General features: G+C 42.3%; 1 long non-coding RNA gene across 1 annotated transcript; it reads right to left on the bottom strand.

Moving 5' to 3' along the window:
• Nucleotides 1-1,042: 1,042 nt before the first annotated feature.
• LOC131704811 (uncharacterized) lies at nt 1,043-8,687 on the bottom strand. Its single transcript, XR_009310056.1, has 2 exons — nt 8,176-8,687; nt 1,043-2,863 (listed from the first exon to the last, which is right to left on the bottom strand). It is a non-coding gene; the product is annotated as an uncharacterized LOC131704811 (long non-coding RNA).
• Between the last annotated feature and the right edge of the window lie 9,289 nt (nt 8,688-17,976).

Here is a 17,976-nt window from a genome sequence, read left to right as displayed (position 1 = left end):
CGAGTGAGGTTGCCGCATCTGGGGTTGCGTCACAACGTCGGGTTTCCGGAGTTTAAATACCCATACGCAATTCACTTTACAAAATTACGTGATGGAATTAAAATGTTTAAACTATTTCAGTAACGCGTTTCAAAATGTTAAACAATTTTAATTATTATTGGTCGATTGTATTTATTAGTGTTTTCTAGATTAGGTTTATTTTGCGGACCGTTTATTTCGCTCGCCCCACGGTCGGGCGCCAACTGTCACGTTTTCACTTTTCACGTTCTCTTTTATTATATTATTTGCTCTGCACACACTCTTAACTCAGGGGAGACGTTAAGGAGGACAGAGATGTTTAAAACTCCTAGTGGTTTATGTTCGAGCACTGGACGAGCGGTGTGTCCTTAAAACCTTTTTATTTAATCAAGAAAATCACTCAGACTCATTTATTCAAAGTTTTACGAATCAGAGCAACATCAGCGCTCCTTCGTTTTATTAAAATGCCTTTAATATTGGTTTAGTAGTTTGCGCATACTACCAAAACCCGAAAACATGTAACAATAATTAGCAATCCTAAGTTTATTACAAGCTTCAGCATTTAATACTTCAATAACATAATACAATTATATGTATTCAGTGCAGCCCTCAGGCTGGTTAAGCACAAAGCCTACAAGCACCCACTGCTATGTTTTAGCACATTCAATATAACACTCTTAATACTAAAACATTGTTTCAAAACCTCATAGCAATATAACCAATAAATGTGAGATACAATAATACCATTAATATGGTTACCTCCTATTATAAGGAAGAGTAGCGTGAACAAAAGAGAAGGACTGTAGAGATCTGCAAAGGATGGACCACATAGCTCTGCCCAGCTTGATTGTGGTGGTCTCAGTGTGATCGGCCCAGGGTTTTTATACAATTTTCGTCCCATTGAAAGCAATGGGAAGCCCCAATTAGATCCAGTCATCAATCTATATTGACAGTCCTTATCTCTTGGCAAACAGTAATCTCTAAAGAATTCAACCAACTCCTCAGACTCAATTAAAGTCATATGCCAACAAATCAACAACATTTAATAAATCAACACTAGCCCATGTTCTCATCCACTCATTCTTGGCCCCCCTCCTTCATCTGAAAAGTTAGGTGAAGCAGAGTTCACAAAATCCCTGCAACCTTGATTCACTACTTAATATGGGTGCATTATAAAAAGGAGTGGTGTTTTAAATATATGCAACACCAATATAAGAAAAGTGGTGTTTTTTGAATATATGCAACACCAATAGTTATATCATAATATAGCAGTTATAGTTATAATGATTATAATTGATTACATGAACTTGGCTTTCAAAAATATATTCCCTCATGTCATCTCACTCTCAAATTAATTTCATTCTTTCCTTACAGGTGTGTGTTTAGCAGGTATTATAGGGAACTTCCATCTTATATCTTTTTAATGTAGAGTTTTCTCCTTATGGAAAACCTAACTATTTTACTGAGCTGTAAAGCTGTAATGTTTTTCTCCTATGGGCCCCTGGTAGCTTGAACTTAATTGACATCCAGATGACCCTGTATGTTTCAGCTATACACATACTGGCTAAAACCAGCTTGCTGGAGACACCTCTTTTCTTGCCAAGTTTAATAGTGATTAATGTTCCCTAGAACTTTCCTTACACCTGTATCTTACGTGCTTGTTCCGCCCGACAACTAACTATCTTAAGTGCTAAGACCATCCGTTCTAACTCCCTATTTTTGCAGTCCGGCCCGATACTATAAGCCTTCTGATAAAAAAATTCCGGCTTCTTCCCACCAAAGAGGCCTTCCAGCAGCTAATATTTCTCCAAGGGCAGGCTGATAGAGAGTTCAGGAAGACAGGTCACATAGAGTTTACTCTCCTAAAACCTATCTCCTGCTTTTATTCTTCATTATTTATTCAATCCTTTTATTTTGCATTTTAAACACAACATCTTTTTATGCTGCGTCTTTTAACTTCAGAGTCAAACTAGTACATTACTTCTTATAGCGTATGGCTGCTAACCTTATTACTTTCTGCTAGCAGCAGTATATCCGCAATATTACAATAGGATTTTATTCAATTTTTCTGCTCTCTAGTTGTGGTGTATCTTCTGACAATGCTTATTTTCTTAAGTTAGAGTCTGCTTTTACTCTAGGTTGTTCTTACTCACCTACTTATTTTAAAACTGAATTACAAGCAGAAACCTACTCAAAGCGAGGTCTTTTAATCCTTTTCTGTTTTTCTCTTTCCCTTAAGAATACTCCTAACTCCTTTTCCCTTTATATTCAGAAGTTATAATTCTTGAATGTAAGCACACAGTAATTCTTTTCATTGAATTAGGACTCCGTTTTTAACTATGCTCATCTTGATAGAAAACAGCTTCAGGTATGCTATCATATTAAGCAAAGTGAATCATATGATCTTATACATAAAAATTGTTCATAGTATTTCATACTAACAATAATTATCACTACCTATGATTATATGTTACCACAGCAATCTATACCATTTAAAACAAGCATATTAACATACATCTATTAGTACAGCATTATTCTGTAGTCAAGCTGAAAAGTCTTAACAGAGATTTCAGCACTAAATTCTGGGAATCGTGCCAATTTTAATAAGAGACTGCTCAAGGCCGGCCAGTGTATCAAGTTGTACCAGATTCTGTTTTTCGGTCTTACAGAGAGAGCACTTTACAGTATTTGTTACAGACTAAAGATTATTCAAACATTACAAATGGTTACAGCACATATCATCTCATTAATACATTTCATTTTTAAATCATCCAGTCCATGTCCAATGTTTCAGCTCGTTCCCAGCAGGACTCCACTTCTGTCTTGGGTTCAGCTCGGGTCGGCTCTGCAAACACCACAATACCTATTTTGCTCTACATTATTAGTGGGCAGACTTAATACAACTGAATCTGAATCAATCGAGGAGCCGTGAACTCTAGCCACTGAAATTCTCCATGCAAAGGAATCCAATTTCTTACTACACATAATAACTGGTTCGGGGTCAGCCGTGACAGATCCCCCTTCAGGTTCCTCGAGAGACTCAGATTCAAACACCGGCTCCTGCTCCTCATAAAGAACACGAACAGAGAAAAGCCAAGGTGCAGTATAACAACATTGTTCACATGTTTTTTTTTTATTCTCATTATTCTTGTTATATTAAATATTTCAAACAGTTTCCAGAATCCCTGCTGCTTTATGAAATGGATGTTTGTCATTCCCTGCTCATAAATATATGTCTGTCTATACAGTAGGGTCTGCTGGAAAAGTATTTAAATATCATCCTATGTAAATTAATCCCTATAAATCACCGGGTCATAAGGAACCTGTTCAGCAATTTCCAATGCTTATGCTATGGGTTCTTGCTTATTTATTTTATTTTATATTATAATTTTTAAATGTATTTTTATTATTATTATTATTCTCTTGGAAATCAGCTCGTAACAGAGAAAAAAGCGCTTGCTTCTCCTTCAATGACCTGTTTCATCGTTTGATTATTTATTCACAAGGTCTCTATTGAAATATGAGTGCAAGTTTTTCTTTGTCTTATTACAAGCAGATATATCTGTTAAAATGAATATATCGCCGAGACTTAAAGAATAAACTTCCACATTTCTTGATGTTATTTTATCAATTGATGTTACAAAAACCCATAGTTGTTAATCAATTATATATAATCACTAAAACCAAGACAGGCTAAAAGTTATTTTTTCAAACGTATAACATTTCATTGCTTGCAATAGCATACCTATTAACTTCTTCCACTATACCTGCACCTAAAGAGTTAAAGTGGCTCTCAGCTGACTTGTTTATCAGTGTTGTCATGGTTTCCAAGCAAGGTTCACTCCTTTCAGTTCTTGTTACAGACTTACAAAAGTTAATATATATTTAAGACACAAAGACCAAGCTTCTTATCTTTTCCATTTGTCAAAAACACCCAGAGCACATCAAAACTGAATTTAAGAAAGTGTTAAAAGAAAAAAATATTCATTGTACTTTTTTTTTCAATAGTTCTGCAATACAAAAGCTGCCTTCTGTGTTTCAAAAGCAAAGTGTATATTAACACACTTTCTCAATAAACAGTCATAAGCATTTTGTACTTTCCAAACTGCTCTCTTAAATCCCTATCATTCTCATTGCATGGTTTTGCTTTACCTGTCAAGTCAAGGCAATAATTCTGTTACATTCCTTTTGCAAAAACAAAACACAAAAGCTTTAGTTTTATTTTAACGATGTAACCAGTAAAATAATCACATTTATAATATAAAAGTTTTTACTTTCATTACTGTTCAAATGTATTATTACTAATTATTTATTTTTAAGTTTTATTCTTATTTTTGTTTTTCCAATTCATGTAATAAAATAAGACGAAACCATGCTAGGCTTTACTTATAACCATTACAGAATTACTAGTAAACTGCAATAACATTTTTCTTTTTAAATTGTTATAAACAGAATTACATTTATTTAATGTATACTCTAGAGTTAAATTGTATACTGTATATTTTCTTTTCCTTAATCATTGTCAAATGAATAAAGTCTTTGATTTTTCATGCAGTCTGTAATTCAAATATGTATTTGATTCTTAAAAACTCATTCATGAAAATATTTAATGAAATATTTCCAGGTGCAATTCTTACTTTGTTCCTTTTGGTTTCTGAATGTGTTGCAGGCAGGGCAAACATCTTCTGCAGATCTCCACAGTTTCAGCATGCAGTTCAGTCCACCATTAATCTCGCAACTGATGCAAAGTTCCCTTAAGTGCACTATGCAAGGCACCTGCTCCTTGATGAGCTGCCAGTACTATGGCTTGTCGGCTTGCTTTAGGGGGTACTATCCTTTTGCTTGTTTTAAACAGTCGGTATAGAATTCCCTTGTTCCAACTGGTATCTGTCCCCGTCCAGGGGGAACTCAGACAACAGCTGGCTATCAGCTAGCAAATTGATCAGTTTTGCTGCTGATGCTGATGACCTTGTACTGCTCCTTGCGCTAATTCATCAGCGCGATTATTTCCCACTATAGTTACTTCTTTCCCCTTCTGGTGACCTGCTGCATGCTGAACACTGATCCTATTGCTCCTCAATGTTTCAATCTCTTTCCATATATTGGCATGCGCTATGGGCTTACCCTTATGGTCAGAGTAACCATTCTCTTTCCATGTTAGAGAGTGAATATTGAATTCTTGGGTGCAGTAACTTGAGTCTGTAATCAATAATATGGTCTCACTGGGCGTCCCCAAACTTTGAGCCATTTGTAATCCCTTCAATAGGGCTTTAGCTTCTGCTACTTAAGCAGATCGACCTGATACCACTTCAGAGTGGTGTTACGTTTCCTCATAAATTCCATTCCGATTTCTTCCGACGGATATCCCTATTCCACAAACTGGAATGGATCCATCTGAGAAGATTAACCAGTCAGGCACAAACGGCTGTCCTGCTGGGGCAGTTCATTCCTCCCATTTTTCAAACGGGGGAAGGTGAAGGAATTTACTTCTGAGGTTAGAGGCTAGCTCGGAGACGGTAGTGAAGATTATTCTAGGGTCTGCTAGCAAAGTGACCCATCTATCCCACCGTAATTTAAGCGCTTTCGTGTTTATCAGTGATCCCTTTGTTAGGGTAGCTAGTCCTGGGGTATCACTGAAAACTTCAATAAGATCATCCTGAGCTAGGTTGAATAAGGACGGTGCTACTCTAGCAAGAGCGGTTAGCATCCTTTTTTCATAACAAAACTGCTGTTCTGTGAGGTGAAATTGAAACCCCAATTCTTTATTGGCATTTCATCCCCTTTATTTTTCACCCCTACTGCAGCTTGTTCACCAATATGGAAGTAGGCTTCCAAGGACTTACCACTAACTCGGGTGGTAATATCCTGCGCTTCTTGTATTAACGTCTTAAGCTGCGTTAGCCTAAGTTCTTCTTCTTCTGTCCACGAGACCCCTATTCCCTCAGCGTTACCGTGGGAAATCTTTCGATACAACGGGGCTGCCAGGACTGAGTATCCTGTTACAGTGTTTCTCGCATAATTAAACAACCCCATCACAGCTTGGAGTTGCTTTATTGTTTTTGGGGAAGAAATACTGCTAACTTTTTCTTTAAAGGCTGTACTCAGCTTCATACCCTGATGCTTAATCTAATTTAATTTAATTCTAATTTATTTATTTATTTATTTATTTTATTTAAATGTATTAAATTATTTAATGTAATATAATTATTTGTTTCTGTATCATTATCTTTATTAATTCCAATATTTCAAATAATCTTCCACCTTCTCTATCATAATCTCAACTGCTTCTGCTGCTAATGGGTTAAAAATCGAACGTCTGCTATGTCTTTCACTCTATGTTATTTTAGGTGTGCTCTCTGTGCATTCCCGATCTTTGGGCTCTCCAAGACCCCCTCCTTATACTCACAAGCTGGTGCAGTCTGTGAGCTCTCTCTCTCTCTCCCTGCAGGTTACCGCCCCTCTGGGTGAACTAAACATTCCTCACTTGCATTACAAGCAGAGGCTGTATCAAGGCTGCTAACACTGCTTCACTTAAATTTTTTAACTGAATTCAGCATTCCTCCTCTAGGACTACATGAATCATAGCAAGTGAAATGCATGTAACAAACTGGTTGCAGTTACATCCATTCCTCACTTCTAACTTTACCTTTTTTTTTTTTTAAATCCAATCGTAACTTTCTTCCTGAATTATTAAACCGCTTGCATCAGACAGGGCTCTAACCACACCTCCTCCATGTAAGAGGTTTTCATTATTATTTATTTCTTGGCAGACATTAGCTGTAACAGCCAATAAATTATACATTGGTTGTCTAACGTATTCAGCGCTCTAAGTTTTTCAGAGTTTGTTACTTTCTGTGCTCGTATCCCTTTAGGACCTGATGATCGCAAGTCACATGAATTAGTGGGTGGAGCCGGTGCTCTCTCCTCTCTGCTAGTTGCAGCTTCCCAAGGCAGATTTACTGAGTTTTCTCTTGCAGTTTTTTTTTTTCATCAGATTTATTCCTTTGCTTGCTTAACTTATTTTTCTTTCTTTCTTTGGACACATTAAGGCAAGTAACAGCTTACTTTCACATACTCGTTTTTTGTTAGCAGTTTCTTCCCCCATTTCTGACTCAGAGGAGGAAAGTTGAGACTCCATCTCATCCTGTTCCCCCCTATCCGAAGCGCTTTCCAGATTATCATCAATATTCATTTCTCTGTCTATAGTCTGAGACAATCTGTTTATAACTGCATAAACCCTTTCTTCCACAAAATTATTTCAAGGAGTTTTTCTATGAATCTCCCTGTAGATGCCATTTAGAGTAGCCCGTTTTTACTATTTATAATAGCCCGTTCAACGCCCTCTTTTGCTAGACTTTATTTTACCGGAAGATTTGTGCACGAGTGAGGTTGCCGCATCTGGGGTTGCGTCACAACGTCGGGTTTCCGGAGTTTAAATACCCATACGCAATTCACTTTACAAAATTACGTGATGGAATTAAAATGTTTAAACTATTTCAGTAACGCGTTTCAAAATGTTAAACAATTTTAATTATTATTGGTCGATTGTATTTATTAGTGTTTTCTAGATTAGGTTTATTTTGCGGACCGTTTATTTCGCTCGCCCCACGGTCGGGCGCCAACTGTCACGTTTTCACTTTTCACGTTCTCTTTTATTATATTATTTGCTCTGCACACACTCTTAACTCAGGGGAGACGTTAAGGAGGACAGAGATGTTTAAAACTCCTAGTGGTTTATGTTCGAGCACTGGACGAGCGGTGTGTCCTTAAAACCTTTTTATTTAATCAAGAAAATCACTCAGACTCATTTATTCAAAGTTTTACGAATCAGAGCAACATCAGCGCTCCTTCGTTTTATTAAAATGCCTTTAATATTGGTTTAGTAGTTTGCGCATACTACCAAAACCCGAAAACATGTAACAATAATTAGCAATCCTAAGTTTATTACAAGCTTCAGCATTTAATACTTCAATAACATAATACAATTATATGTATTCAGTGCAGCCCTCAGGCTGGTTAAGCACAAAGCCTACAAGCACCCACTGCTATGTTTTAGCACATTCAATATAACACTCTTAATACTAAAACATTGTTTCAAAACCTCATAGCAATATAACCAATAAATGTGAGATACAATAATACCATTAATATGCTTACCTCCTATTATAAGGAAGAGTAGCGTGAACAAAAGAGAAGGACTGTTCTGTAGAGATCTGCAAAGGATGGACCACATAGCTCTGCCCAGCTTGATTGTGGTGGTCTCAGTGTGATCGGCCCAGGGTTTTTATACAATTTTCGTCCCATTGAAAGCAATGGGAAGCCCCAATTAGATCCAGTCATCAATCTATATTGACAGTCCTTATCTCTTGGCAAACAGTAATCTCTAAAGAATTCAACCAACTCCTCAGACTCAATTAAAGTCATATGCCAACAAATCAACAACATTTAATAAATCAACACTAGCCCATGTTCTCATCCACTCATTCTTGGCCCCCCTCCTTCATCTGAAAAGTTAGGTGAAGCAGAGTTCACAAAATCCCTGCAACCTTGATTCACTACTTAATATGGGTGCATTATAAAAAGGAGTGGTGTTTTAAATATATGCAACACCAATATAAGAAAAGTGGTGTTTTTTGAATATATGCAACACCAATAGTTATATCATAATATAGCAGTGTGACAGGAATGGCCGAGTGGTCTGACGTCACGGCAGAAGAAGGGACAACAACAACAAAAAGGTCTTGTGCAGTGGCGCGGGCGCCGTTTTATTTAATGAATCCAAAAAAATAAATAAAATATTCAAACAGAAAACACTCGCTCACAGAGCAAAATAAATAATTAAACAAAAAGAAATCACTAACACAAAAACACAGGTCAGGCTGGGCAGATCGCCGTCACTGTTCCTGTTTACTGCTACTAGTTTCGTTTTAATCCTCTCGCTCTCCGTCTCTCTACTCCAAACACCCACCTAAAACACCCACCCTGAACTGGAGAGCTGCAGGCTTTTTATATTCAGGTGACCATCTCCCGATTAGCAACTAAATTAATCACTTAATTAATTCGGGAGATGGCCACCTTCTGCACGAGTTTTTTTCATTACACCTGGCAGAGGACGAGCACCGATCTCGCCTCTGCCAGGACATGTTTTAAAAATAAACAAAACACGGCGCTACGCCGTCATAAATATAATACAATAAAACTAAATAAATACAAAACACTCTGCACAGGGGCGGAGGGGGAGACCCCGATCTAAAAATAAATAAACAATGTACAGGGCTGCTCGCCCTGTTACATATCCCCCTCCTTGTGCGAAGCACACATGGCCCCAACGGCCACCTCCCCCCTCAGTCTCAATGTCCTCGGAGAGGGGGAAGCAAGTTGCTTCTGGGGGGTGGCCATGGTGGAATCTCCAGCACCCCCCAATTCTTTGTGGCCGGCAGCTCCCTCTTCTGGGGCTCCCTCCACACTCTCTCCTGCCGCGAAATTGCGGCTGGGGGAGCTGGTCTCCTGACCTTCCCCCTCCTCTTCATGGCCAGCAGTTCCCCTCCGTGGGGCTCTGACCACCCAAACTCCTGCCGCGAAAGTGCGGCTGGGGGGATCTGGTCTCCTGACCTCCCCCCCTTTCTTGATGGCCGGCAGCTCCCCTCCGTGGGGCTCCGACCACATGACCTCTGGCCGCGAAAGTGCGGCTGGGGGAGCTGGTCTCCTGACCTCCCCCCCTTTCTTGATGGCCGGCAGCTCCCCTCCGTGGGGCTCCGACCACAGTGTAGGGACCCCAGGTGAAGCAGGATCCCTGGCGACCCCAGGCGACGGCAGCGGACCCTCGGGAGGCGACGGCAGCGGACCCTCGGGAGGCGACGGCAGCGGACCCCCGGGAGGCGACGGCAGCGGACCCTCGGGAGGCGACGGCAGCGGACCCTCGGGAGGCGACGCAGGACCGGCAGCAACCCTAGGAGATGCAAGGGAGACACAGGCGATGCCGACGGCGGGAGGGGAGCCCCTGGCCATGAAGGCGGCAGCAGGAGCTCCACTTCTCCCAATGGTGGTGGTGGTGGAGGTTGAGGTAGCTCCTGCTCCTTTCCTCTTGACAGTAAAGGCGGCAGGGGCTCCTCCTCTTCTGGCGGCCAAGGCGGCAGGGGCTTCTCCCCTTGTGGCGGCCAGGGCGGCAGGGGCTCCTCCCCTTCAGGCGGCCAAGGCGGCAGGGCTTCCTCCCCTTCAGGCGGCCAAGGCGGCAGGGCTTCCTCCCCTTCAGGCGGCCAAGGCGGCAGGGCTTCCTCCCCTTCAGGCGGCCAAGGCGGCAGGGCTTCCTCCCCTTCAGGCGGCCAAGGCGGCAGGGCTTCCTCCCCTTCAGGCGGCCAAGGCGGCAGGGCTTCCTCCCCTTCAGGCTGCGAAGGCGGCAGGGCTTCCTCCCCTTCAGGCTGCGAAGGCGGCAGGGCTTCCTCCCCTTCAGGCTGCGAAGGCGGCAGGGCTTCCTCCCCTTCAGGCTGCGAAGGCGGCTCCTCCCCTTCAGGCTGCGAAGGCGGCTCCTCCCCTTCTGGCAGCGAAGGCGGCTCCTCCCCTTCTGGCTGCACCAGGGAAACCAGCAGGCATGTTCCCTCTGCTGGCAGTGGTGGAAGCGGAACCAGCAGGCATGCTCCCTCTGCTGGTGGTGGTGGTGGGAGCGACATGTCGTCCTCCCACGGAGACGGAGGTGGCACCAGCAGGTATTCTCCCTCTGCTGGTGGTGGGAGCGACACGTCGTTCTCCCACGGCGGTGGAGGTGGAACCAGCAGGTATGCTCCCTCTGCTGGCGGAGGTGGGAGCGACACACAGTCCTCCCATGGAGACGGAGGTGGCACCAGCAGGTATGCTCCCTCTGCTGGCGGAGGTGGGAGCGACTCACAGTCCTCCCACGGCGGTGGAGGTGGAACCAGCAGGTATGCTCCCTCTGCTGGTGGAGGTGGGAGCGGCTCACAGTCCTCCCACGGAGACGGAGGTAGCACCAGCAGGTATTCTCCCTCTGCTGGCGGAGGTGGGAGCGACTCACAGTCCTCCCAGGGCGGTGGAGGTGGAACCAGCAGGAATGCTCCCTCTGCTGGCGGAGGTGGGAGCGGCTCACAGTCCTCCCACGGAGACGGAGGTAGCACCAGCAGGTATTCTCCCTCTGCTGGCGGAGGTGGGAGCGACTCACAGTCCTCCCATGGAGATGGAGGCGGCACCAGCAGGTATTCCCCCTCTGCTGGCAGGTACCTGGGCTGTGGACCTTCGGCCTTCCCCTTCTTGGGCCGTGGACGCACCGACTCCCCCCTCTCGGGACGTGGACGCACCGACTCCCCCCTCTCGGGACGTGGACGCACCGACTCCGCCCTCTCGGGACGTGGACGCACCGACTCCGCCCTCTCGGGACGTGGACGTTCGGGCTCCTCCCTTTTAGGCGCAGGATGTTCGGGCTCCTCCCTTTTAGGCGCAGGACGTTCGGGCTCCTCCCTTTTAGGCGCAGGACGTTCGGGCTCCTCCCACTCCAGGTCCGTGTTCCCTCTCTGCCTCCTTCTCCTCACCTTCCGCTCTCTCCCCTCTCGCTCCTGGTAGACCCAGTCGACCATCTGGGTCATCCTCTCCAAGGCCTCTATGAGCCCTGGATATCCTCTGGTGATGGCTTTTTTCTGAACTTCTGGCTCCAGCCTAACGAAGTCCAAGAGGATATCCAGGTTGCTGTCCCCCAGCAGATGTCTCCCCTCTGTTTTTAACCACAGCGGGGCGCTGGGGTCCCTCAGCCAGCTCTCATACCTTTCCATCCTTCTCTGGAGAGGTGGCCTCTGTGGAGCACTTTCCCTCTGGTAGTGCCTCACTTCTGTGAAGTGCAGGCACCACGAAGCTTCCTCCAACCTCTTTCCTCCCATCTTCCTTCCTCCTCTTCACTCCACCCAATCAAAAAACGAGAAACAAAAAATGAAAAAGATGCAGTACCCTACTTCTGCCTGCGTCCTGGAGGCGCTGCAATCCCACTTAGGACACCACGTGTGACAGGAATGGCCGAGTGGTCTGACGTCACGGCAGAAGAAGGGACAACAACAACAAAAAGGTCTTGTGCAGTGGCGCGGGCGCCGTTTTATTTAATGAATCCAAAAAAATAAATAAAATATTCAAACAGAAAACACTCGCTCACAGAGCAAAATAAATAATTAAACAAAAAGAAATCACTAACACAAAAACACAGGTCAGGCTGGGCAGATCGCCGTCACTGTTCCTGTTTACTGCTACTAGTTTCGTTTTAATCCTCTCGCTCTCCGTCTCTCTACTCCAAACACCCACCTAAAACACCCACCCTGAACTGGAGAGCTGCAGGCTTTTTATATTCAGGTGACCATCTCCCGATTAGCAACTAAATTAATCACTTAATTAATTCGGGAGATGGCCACCTTCTGCACGAGTTTTTTTCATTACACCTGGCAGAGGACGAGCACCGATCTCGCCTCTGCCAGGACATGTTTTAAAAATAAACAAAACACGGCGCTACGCCGTCATAAATATAATACAATAAAACTAAATAAATACAAAACACTCTGCACAGGGGCGGAGGGGGAGACCCCGATCTAAAAATAAATAAACAATGTACAGGGCTGCTCGCCCTGTTACAAGCAGTTATAGTTATAATGATTATAATTGATTACATGAACTTGGCTTTCAAAAATATATTCCCTCATGTCATCTCACTCTCAAATTAATTCCATTCTTTCCTTACAGGTGTGTGTTTAGCAGGTATTATAGGGAACTTCAATCTTATATCTTTTTAATGTAGAGTTTTCTCCTTATGGAAAACCTAACTATTTTACTGAGCTGTAAAGCTGTAATGTTTTTCTCCTATGGGCCCCTGGTAGCTTGAACTTAATTGACATCCAGATGACCCTGTATTTTTCAGCTATACACATACTGGCTAAAACCAGCTTGCTGAAGACACCTCTTTTCTTGCCAAGTTTAATAGTGATTAATGTTCCCTAGAACTTTCCTTACACCTGTATCTTACATGCTTGTTCCGCCCGGCAACTAACTATCTTAGGTGCTAAGACCATCCGTTCTAACTCCCTATTTTTGCAGTCCGGCCCGATACTATAAGCCTTCTGATAAAAAAATTCCGGCTTCTTCCCACCGAAGAGGCCTTCCAGCAGCTAATATTAATTTCTCCAAGGGCAGGCTGATAGAGAGTTCAAGAAGACAGGTCACATAGAGTTTACTCTCCTAAAACCTATCTCCTGCTTTTATTCTTCATTATTTATTCAATCCTTTTATTTTGTATTTTAAACACAACATATTTTTATGCTGCGTCTTTTAACTTCAGAGTCAAACTAGTACATTACTTCTTATAGCGTATGGCTGCTAACCTTATTACTTTCTGCTAGCAGCAGTATATCAGCAATTTTACAATAGGTTCTTATTCAATTTTTCTGCTCTCTATTTGTGGTGTATCTTCTGACAATGCTTATTTGTCTTAAGTTATAGTCTGCTTTTACTCTAGGTTGTTCTTACTCACCTACTTATTTTAAAACTGAATTACAAACAGAAACCTACTCAAAGCGAGGTCTTTTAATCCTTTTCTGTTTTTCTCTTTCCCTTAAGAATACTCCTAACTCCTTTTCCCTTTATATTCAGAAGTTATAATTCTTGAATGTAAGCACACAGTAATTCTTTTCATTGAATTAGGACTCCGTTTTTAACTATGCTCATCTTGATAGAAAACAGCTTCAGGTATGCTATCATATTAAGCAAACTGAATCATATGATCTTATACATAAAAATTGTTCATAGTATTTCATACTAACAATAATTATCACTACCTATAATTATATGTTACCACAACAATCTATACCATTTAAAGCAAACATATTAACATACATCTATTAGTACAGCATTATTCTGTATTCAAGCTGAAAAGTCTTAACAGAGATTTCAGCACTAAATTCTGGGAATCGTGCCAATTTTAATAAGAGACTGCTCAAGGCCGGCCAGTGTATCAAGTTGTACCAGATTCTGTTTTTCGGTCTTACAGAGAGAGCACTTTACAGTATTTGTTACAGACTAAAGATTATTCAAACATTACAAATGGTTACAGCACATATCATCTCATTAATACATTTCATTTTTAAATCATCCAGTCCATGTCCAATGTTTCAGCTCGTTCCCAGCAGGACTCCACTTCTGTCTTGGGTTCAGCTCGGGTCGGCTCTGCAAACACCACAATACCTATTTTGCTCTACATTATTAGTGGGCAGACTTAATACAACTGAATCTGAATCAATCGAGGAGCCGTGAACTCTAGCCACTGAAATTCTCCATGCAAAGGAATCCAATTTCTTACTACACATAATAACTGGTTCGAGGTCACCCGTGACAATGGTAGTGTGTGCATATAGGGGTTGCATGGTGGTGTGTGCATGCAGGGGTTGCATGGTGGTGTGTGTGTGTAGGGGTCTTATGGTGGTGTATGCGTGCAGGGGTTGCATGGTGGTGTGTGCGTGCAGGGGTTGCATGGTGGGTGTATGCGTGCAGGGGTTGCATGGTGGTGTGTGCATGTAGGGGTTGCATGGTAGTGTGTGCATATAGGGGTTGCATGGTGGTGTGTGCATGCAGGGGTTGCATGGTGGTGTGTGTGTGTAGGGGTCTTATGGTGGTGTATGCGTGCAGGGGTTGCATGGTGGTGTGTGCGTGCAGGGGTTGCATGGTGGGTGTATGCATGCAGGGGTTGCATGGTAGTGTGTGCCTGGGGTTGCATGGTGGTACACATGTGTGGAGGGGATTTGGAGTGCAGGTTTTGCGCAAAAGAGGGGCGGGTAAAGGACTGGGAAGGGTACGGTAAAAGAAAAATTACTACAATCATTTATTTTCACTTTCGACTCCCAGTCTCCTTACCCTCACTTTATGATTTTATTTTGTGATTATTTAATTATTGTCAAAATAAACGGCCTTCATCTACTCACAGTTGCAGTCTCATTTCTGTCCAAAAAGAACCTGAAACACTACAATATATTGATGGACGTTACATAAGAAAATGAGATGTCCTTTTTTCGGAATACCATGTTCCTTCCCAAAAATGTGTTTTAATATTAGCCTTTAATAAAGGAAAACGACTGTTTTAATTAATTTTCATGTATCTATTTCAGTGCAATGTAGTTTCTTCATGTAATAAGAAATACGGTTTTTTTTAACATTTACATTTTATTTCTGTTTTTTTCATAAAAAAAAAGATTTCTGGGGAGAGTAAAAAATACATTAACTTTGATTCATGTACTAAGGGTTACTCTCAAATGAATTCACGATCCAGTTTATGGTAAACTGTGCATGGATGACTTAGAAACTCAGCTGTCAGCTGAGTCCCCAAAACTGGGCTGAATTCGAAAATGCTTATCTAAAAACCAAGGCTGCCCAGAAGTTGGGACGTTATCTAAAAACTAAAGCGGCCCAGAATTTGGGACGTTATCAAAAAACCAAAGCTGCCCAGAATTTGGGACGTTATCTAAAAACTAAAGCGGCCCAGAATTTGGGACGTTATCTGCAAACCAAATAGGCCCAGAATTTGGGACATTATCTGAAAAGCAAAGCGGCCCAGAATTTGCTACGTAAATGAAAACAGGGGCAGTGTATATGTAAAACTGTGATTACATTAGAGATAAACTAATGTACCCTCTAACAAAACTGCAATAGTGTATACATATTAAAATATGTCGCAAAAACGATTATAGATATTTGCTACTTGAAAAAAAAAAGTACACCACCACAGAAAGCCAATTCTTACATTCGTGCATAACATGATAATTTATATAAAGTAATTACCCATAGTTTGTTATATCAGTACAGCGTAATACCACATTATATATTAATGGTAAGGTTGTGGAAAGCAGATCTCTCTCTCTCTCTCTCTGATCACAATGTTAAAAATGCATGCACCCTTTTCCACTCGTGTGACGACATATACATGTGACAGACATGGACCAATCAAAACGCGAGACTGTTATGCGGTTCCATCCCAAAAACCGGGCCTGTGTCATACCTCGAAAAGAGACTTTGGGCAAAGTAGAAGTGTTAAATACAACAGTACATGTTAAATTCGTAATTACAACTTGGCAACTAGAGCCGCGTGTCATTACTCACAATTGAGCTGACTAGATAGATTACAACAGCGCTTCCATTCTCCCTCTCTCTCTCTATCTAACTTGTTGTTGGAAGTACCGCCCCTCTCGTCGGGATTGGCCAGACAGTTTTGGGCCTGGTTAAGGCTGCGTGTTCATCGGCTCAGAGCACCGTCCATCTGTCAGGCAAGGTTGGTTGTACGATCTGTGTATTTGGTGTAGTGAGTGCTCCTCTCCATGGTAACCGCCGCCGCTTGTGTGTACAAGGCAAGGGGCGGTACACCTAAACTAGTCAACACAGTAACTGACCCAGTGTGCAGCCTAAGCAGCTGAGAAGAGGGAGCGCAGGGTTTTACCAAAGAACAGTTTCTGTTGTGTACATAAATAAACCAAATTAAAAAATGATTCCAATCTGTGTCATTTGTTATTACTGTATTAGTGGGTTTGCCAGATTTCTTGACATTCATCTTAATGTATAGTCATATAACCCTGTTAAACGCCCCTCAAGATTGTAAAGGTCTATCTAATATAATGCAAGACCTATGTGGAAATTAATTACAAAAATCCATAAATACCCAAGAAGTATACCTGAGGTAAGAGACTTGTGATAAGGGAAGGCTGGCTCCTTCAGTGATACAAAGCAATTTAATGAGCAAGCGGTCTGAGGTGGGAAAACAAGCAATAAATGACACCCAGCTGACTCATTTTTCTAGCAATGCAGTATGAAGGTACTCCCTTGACCGCTGTTATCACAGATGCAGCAGAACCCTGAATATTATCCATGTTTCTAGCAATGCAGTATGAAGGTACTCCCTTGACCGCTGTTATCACAGGTGCAGCAGAACCCTGAATATATCCATGTTTCTAGCAATGCAGTATGAAGGTACTCCCTTGATCGCTGTTATCACAGGTGCAGCAGAACCCTGAATATTATCCATGTTTCTAGCAATGCAGTATGAAGGTACTCCCTTGATCGCTGTTATCACAGGTGCAGCAGAACCCTGAATATTATCCATGTTTCTAGCAATGCAGTATGAAGGTACTCCCTTGATCGCTGTTATCACAGGTGCAGCAGAACCCTGAATATATCCATGTTTCTAGCAATGCAGTATGAAGGTACTCCCTTGATCGCTGTTATCACAGGTGCAGCAGAACCCTGAATATTATCCATGTTTCTAGCAATGCAGTATGAAGGTACTCCTTCAGACCGCATTGATCACTGTTATTGTTTCAAATATATTCAAAAGATGTTAATGAGTAAGCCGTCCAAAATGTACAAACCTAAACATGATATATTTACAACCAGTGTTGTGTGATCGGATGGGTCACTTGCTGTTCATCACTTTTTGTAAGCCATCCTGGAAACTACAATGAGGTTCAGCACTGGCAGTGAATAGATAACATTTGCATACCTATTCATATGGTATAGAAATACAACAAAGAGATTGTCCTGGTGAAATCATCTAATACATTTAAATAAATAGTGCCTGCATGTTTGTCAGACCACAGTAAGTATAAACCAACTCCAGTTTACTGTATGATGCTGAAGTTTCATATTACTGACACTAGAGGGTGCTAGAAACACACCTGTGGTAACAAACCTGGATGATAATAGTGTATGGGGGTGATGTAAGGATATGCGCAAAGTGATTTGCGGGTTCAAAACTCCCATAATGCTGCCGTAAATTGTGTTTAAATGCGGCGTATGTAAAGAATGGTGTTCACCTGGCGTACTGCACCTGCTATCAAATCCACTGAAATGCATTAAAATGAAGAAAAGAGCATGGAACTGGGCAGGATCTAGATACTAAGCGGGTGCGGATGCCATGCTAAAGCGTTATCGTCTCACTCCGCAGGT

Source organism: Acipenser ruthenus, chromosome 2 (genome assembly GCF_902713425.1).
Source record: "Acipenser ruthenus chromosome 2, fAciRut3.2 maternal haplotype, whole genome shotgun sequence".
Lineage (NCBI taxonomy): Eukaryota > Metazoa > Chordata > Actinopteri > Acipenseriformes > Acipenseridae > Acipenser > Acipenser ruthenus.
Note: the sequence above shows the minus strand (reverse complement) of the source record. Positions and strands in the feature narration are given on the sequence as shown.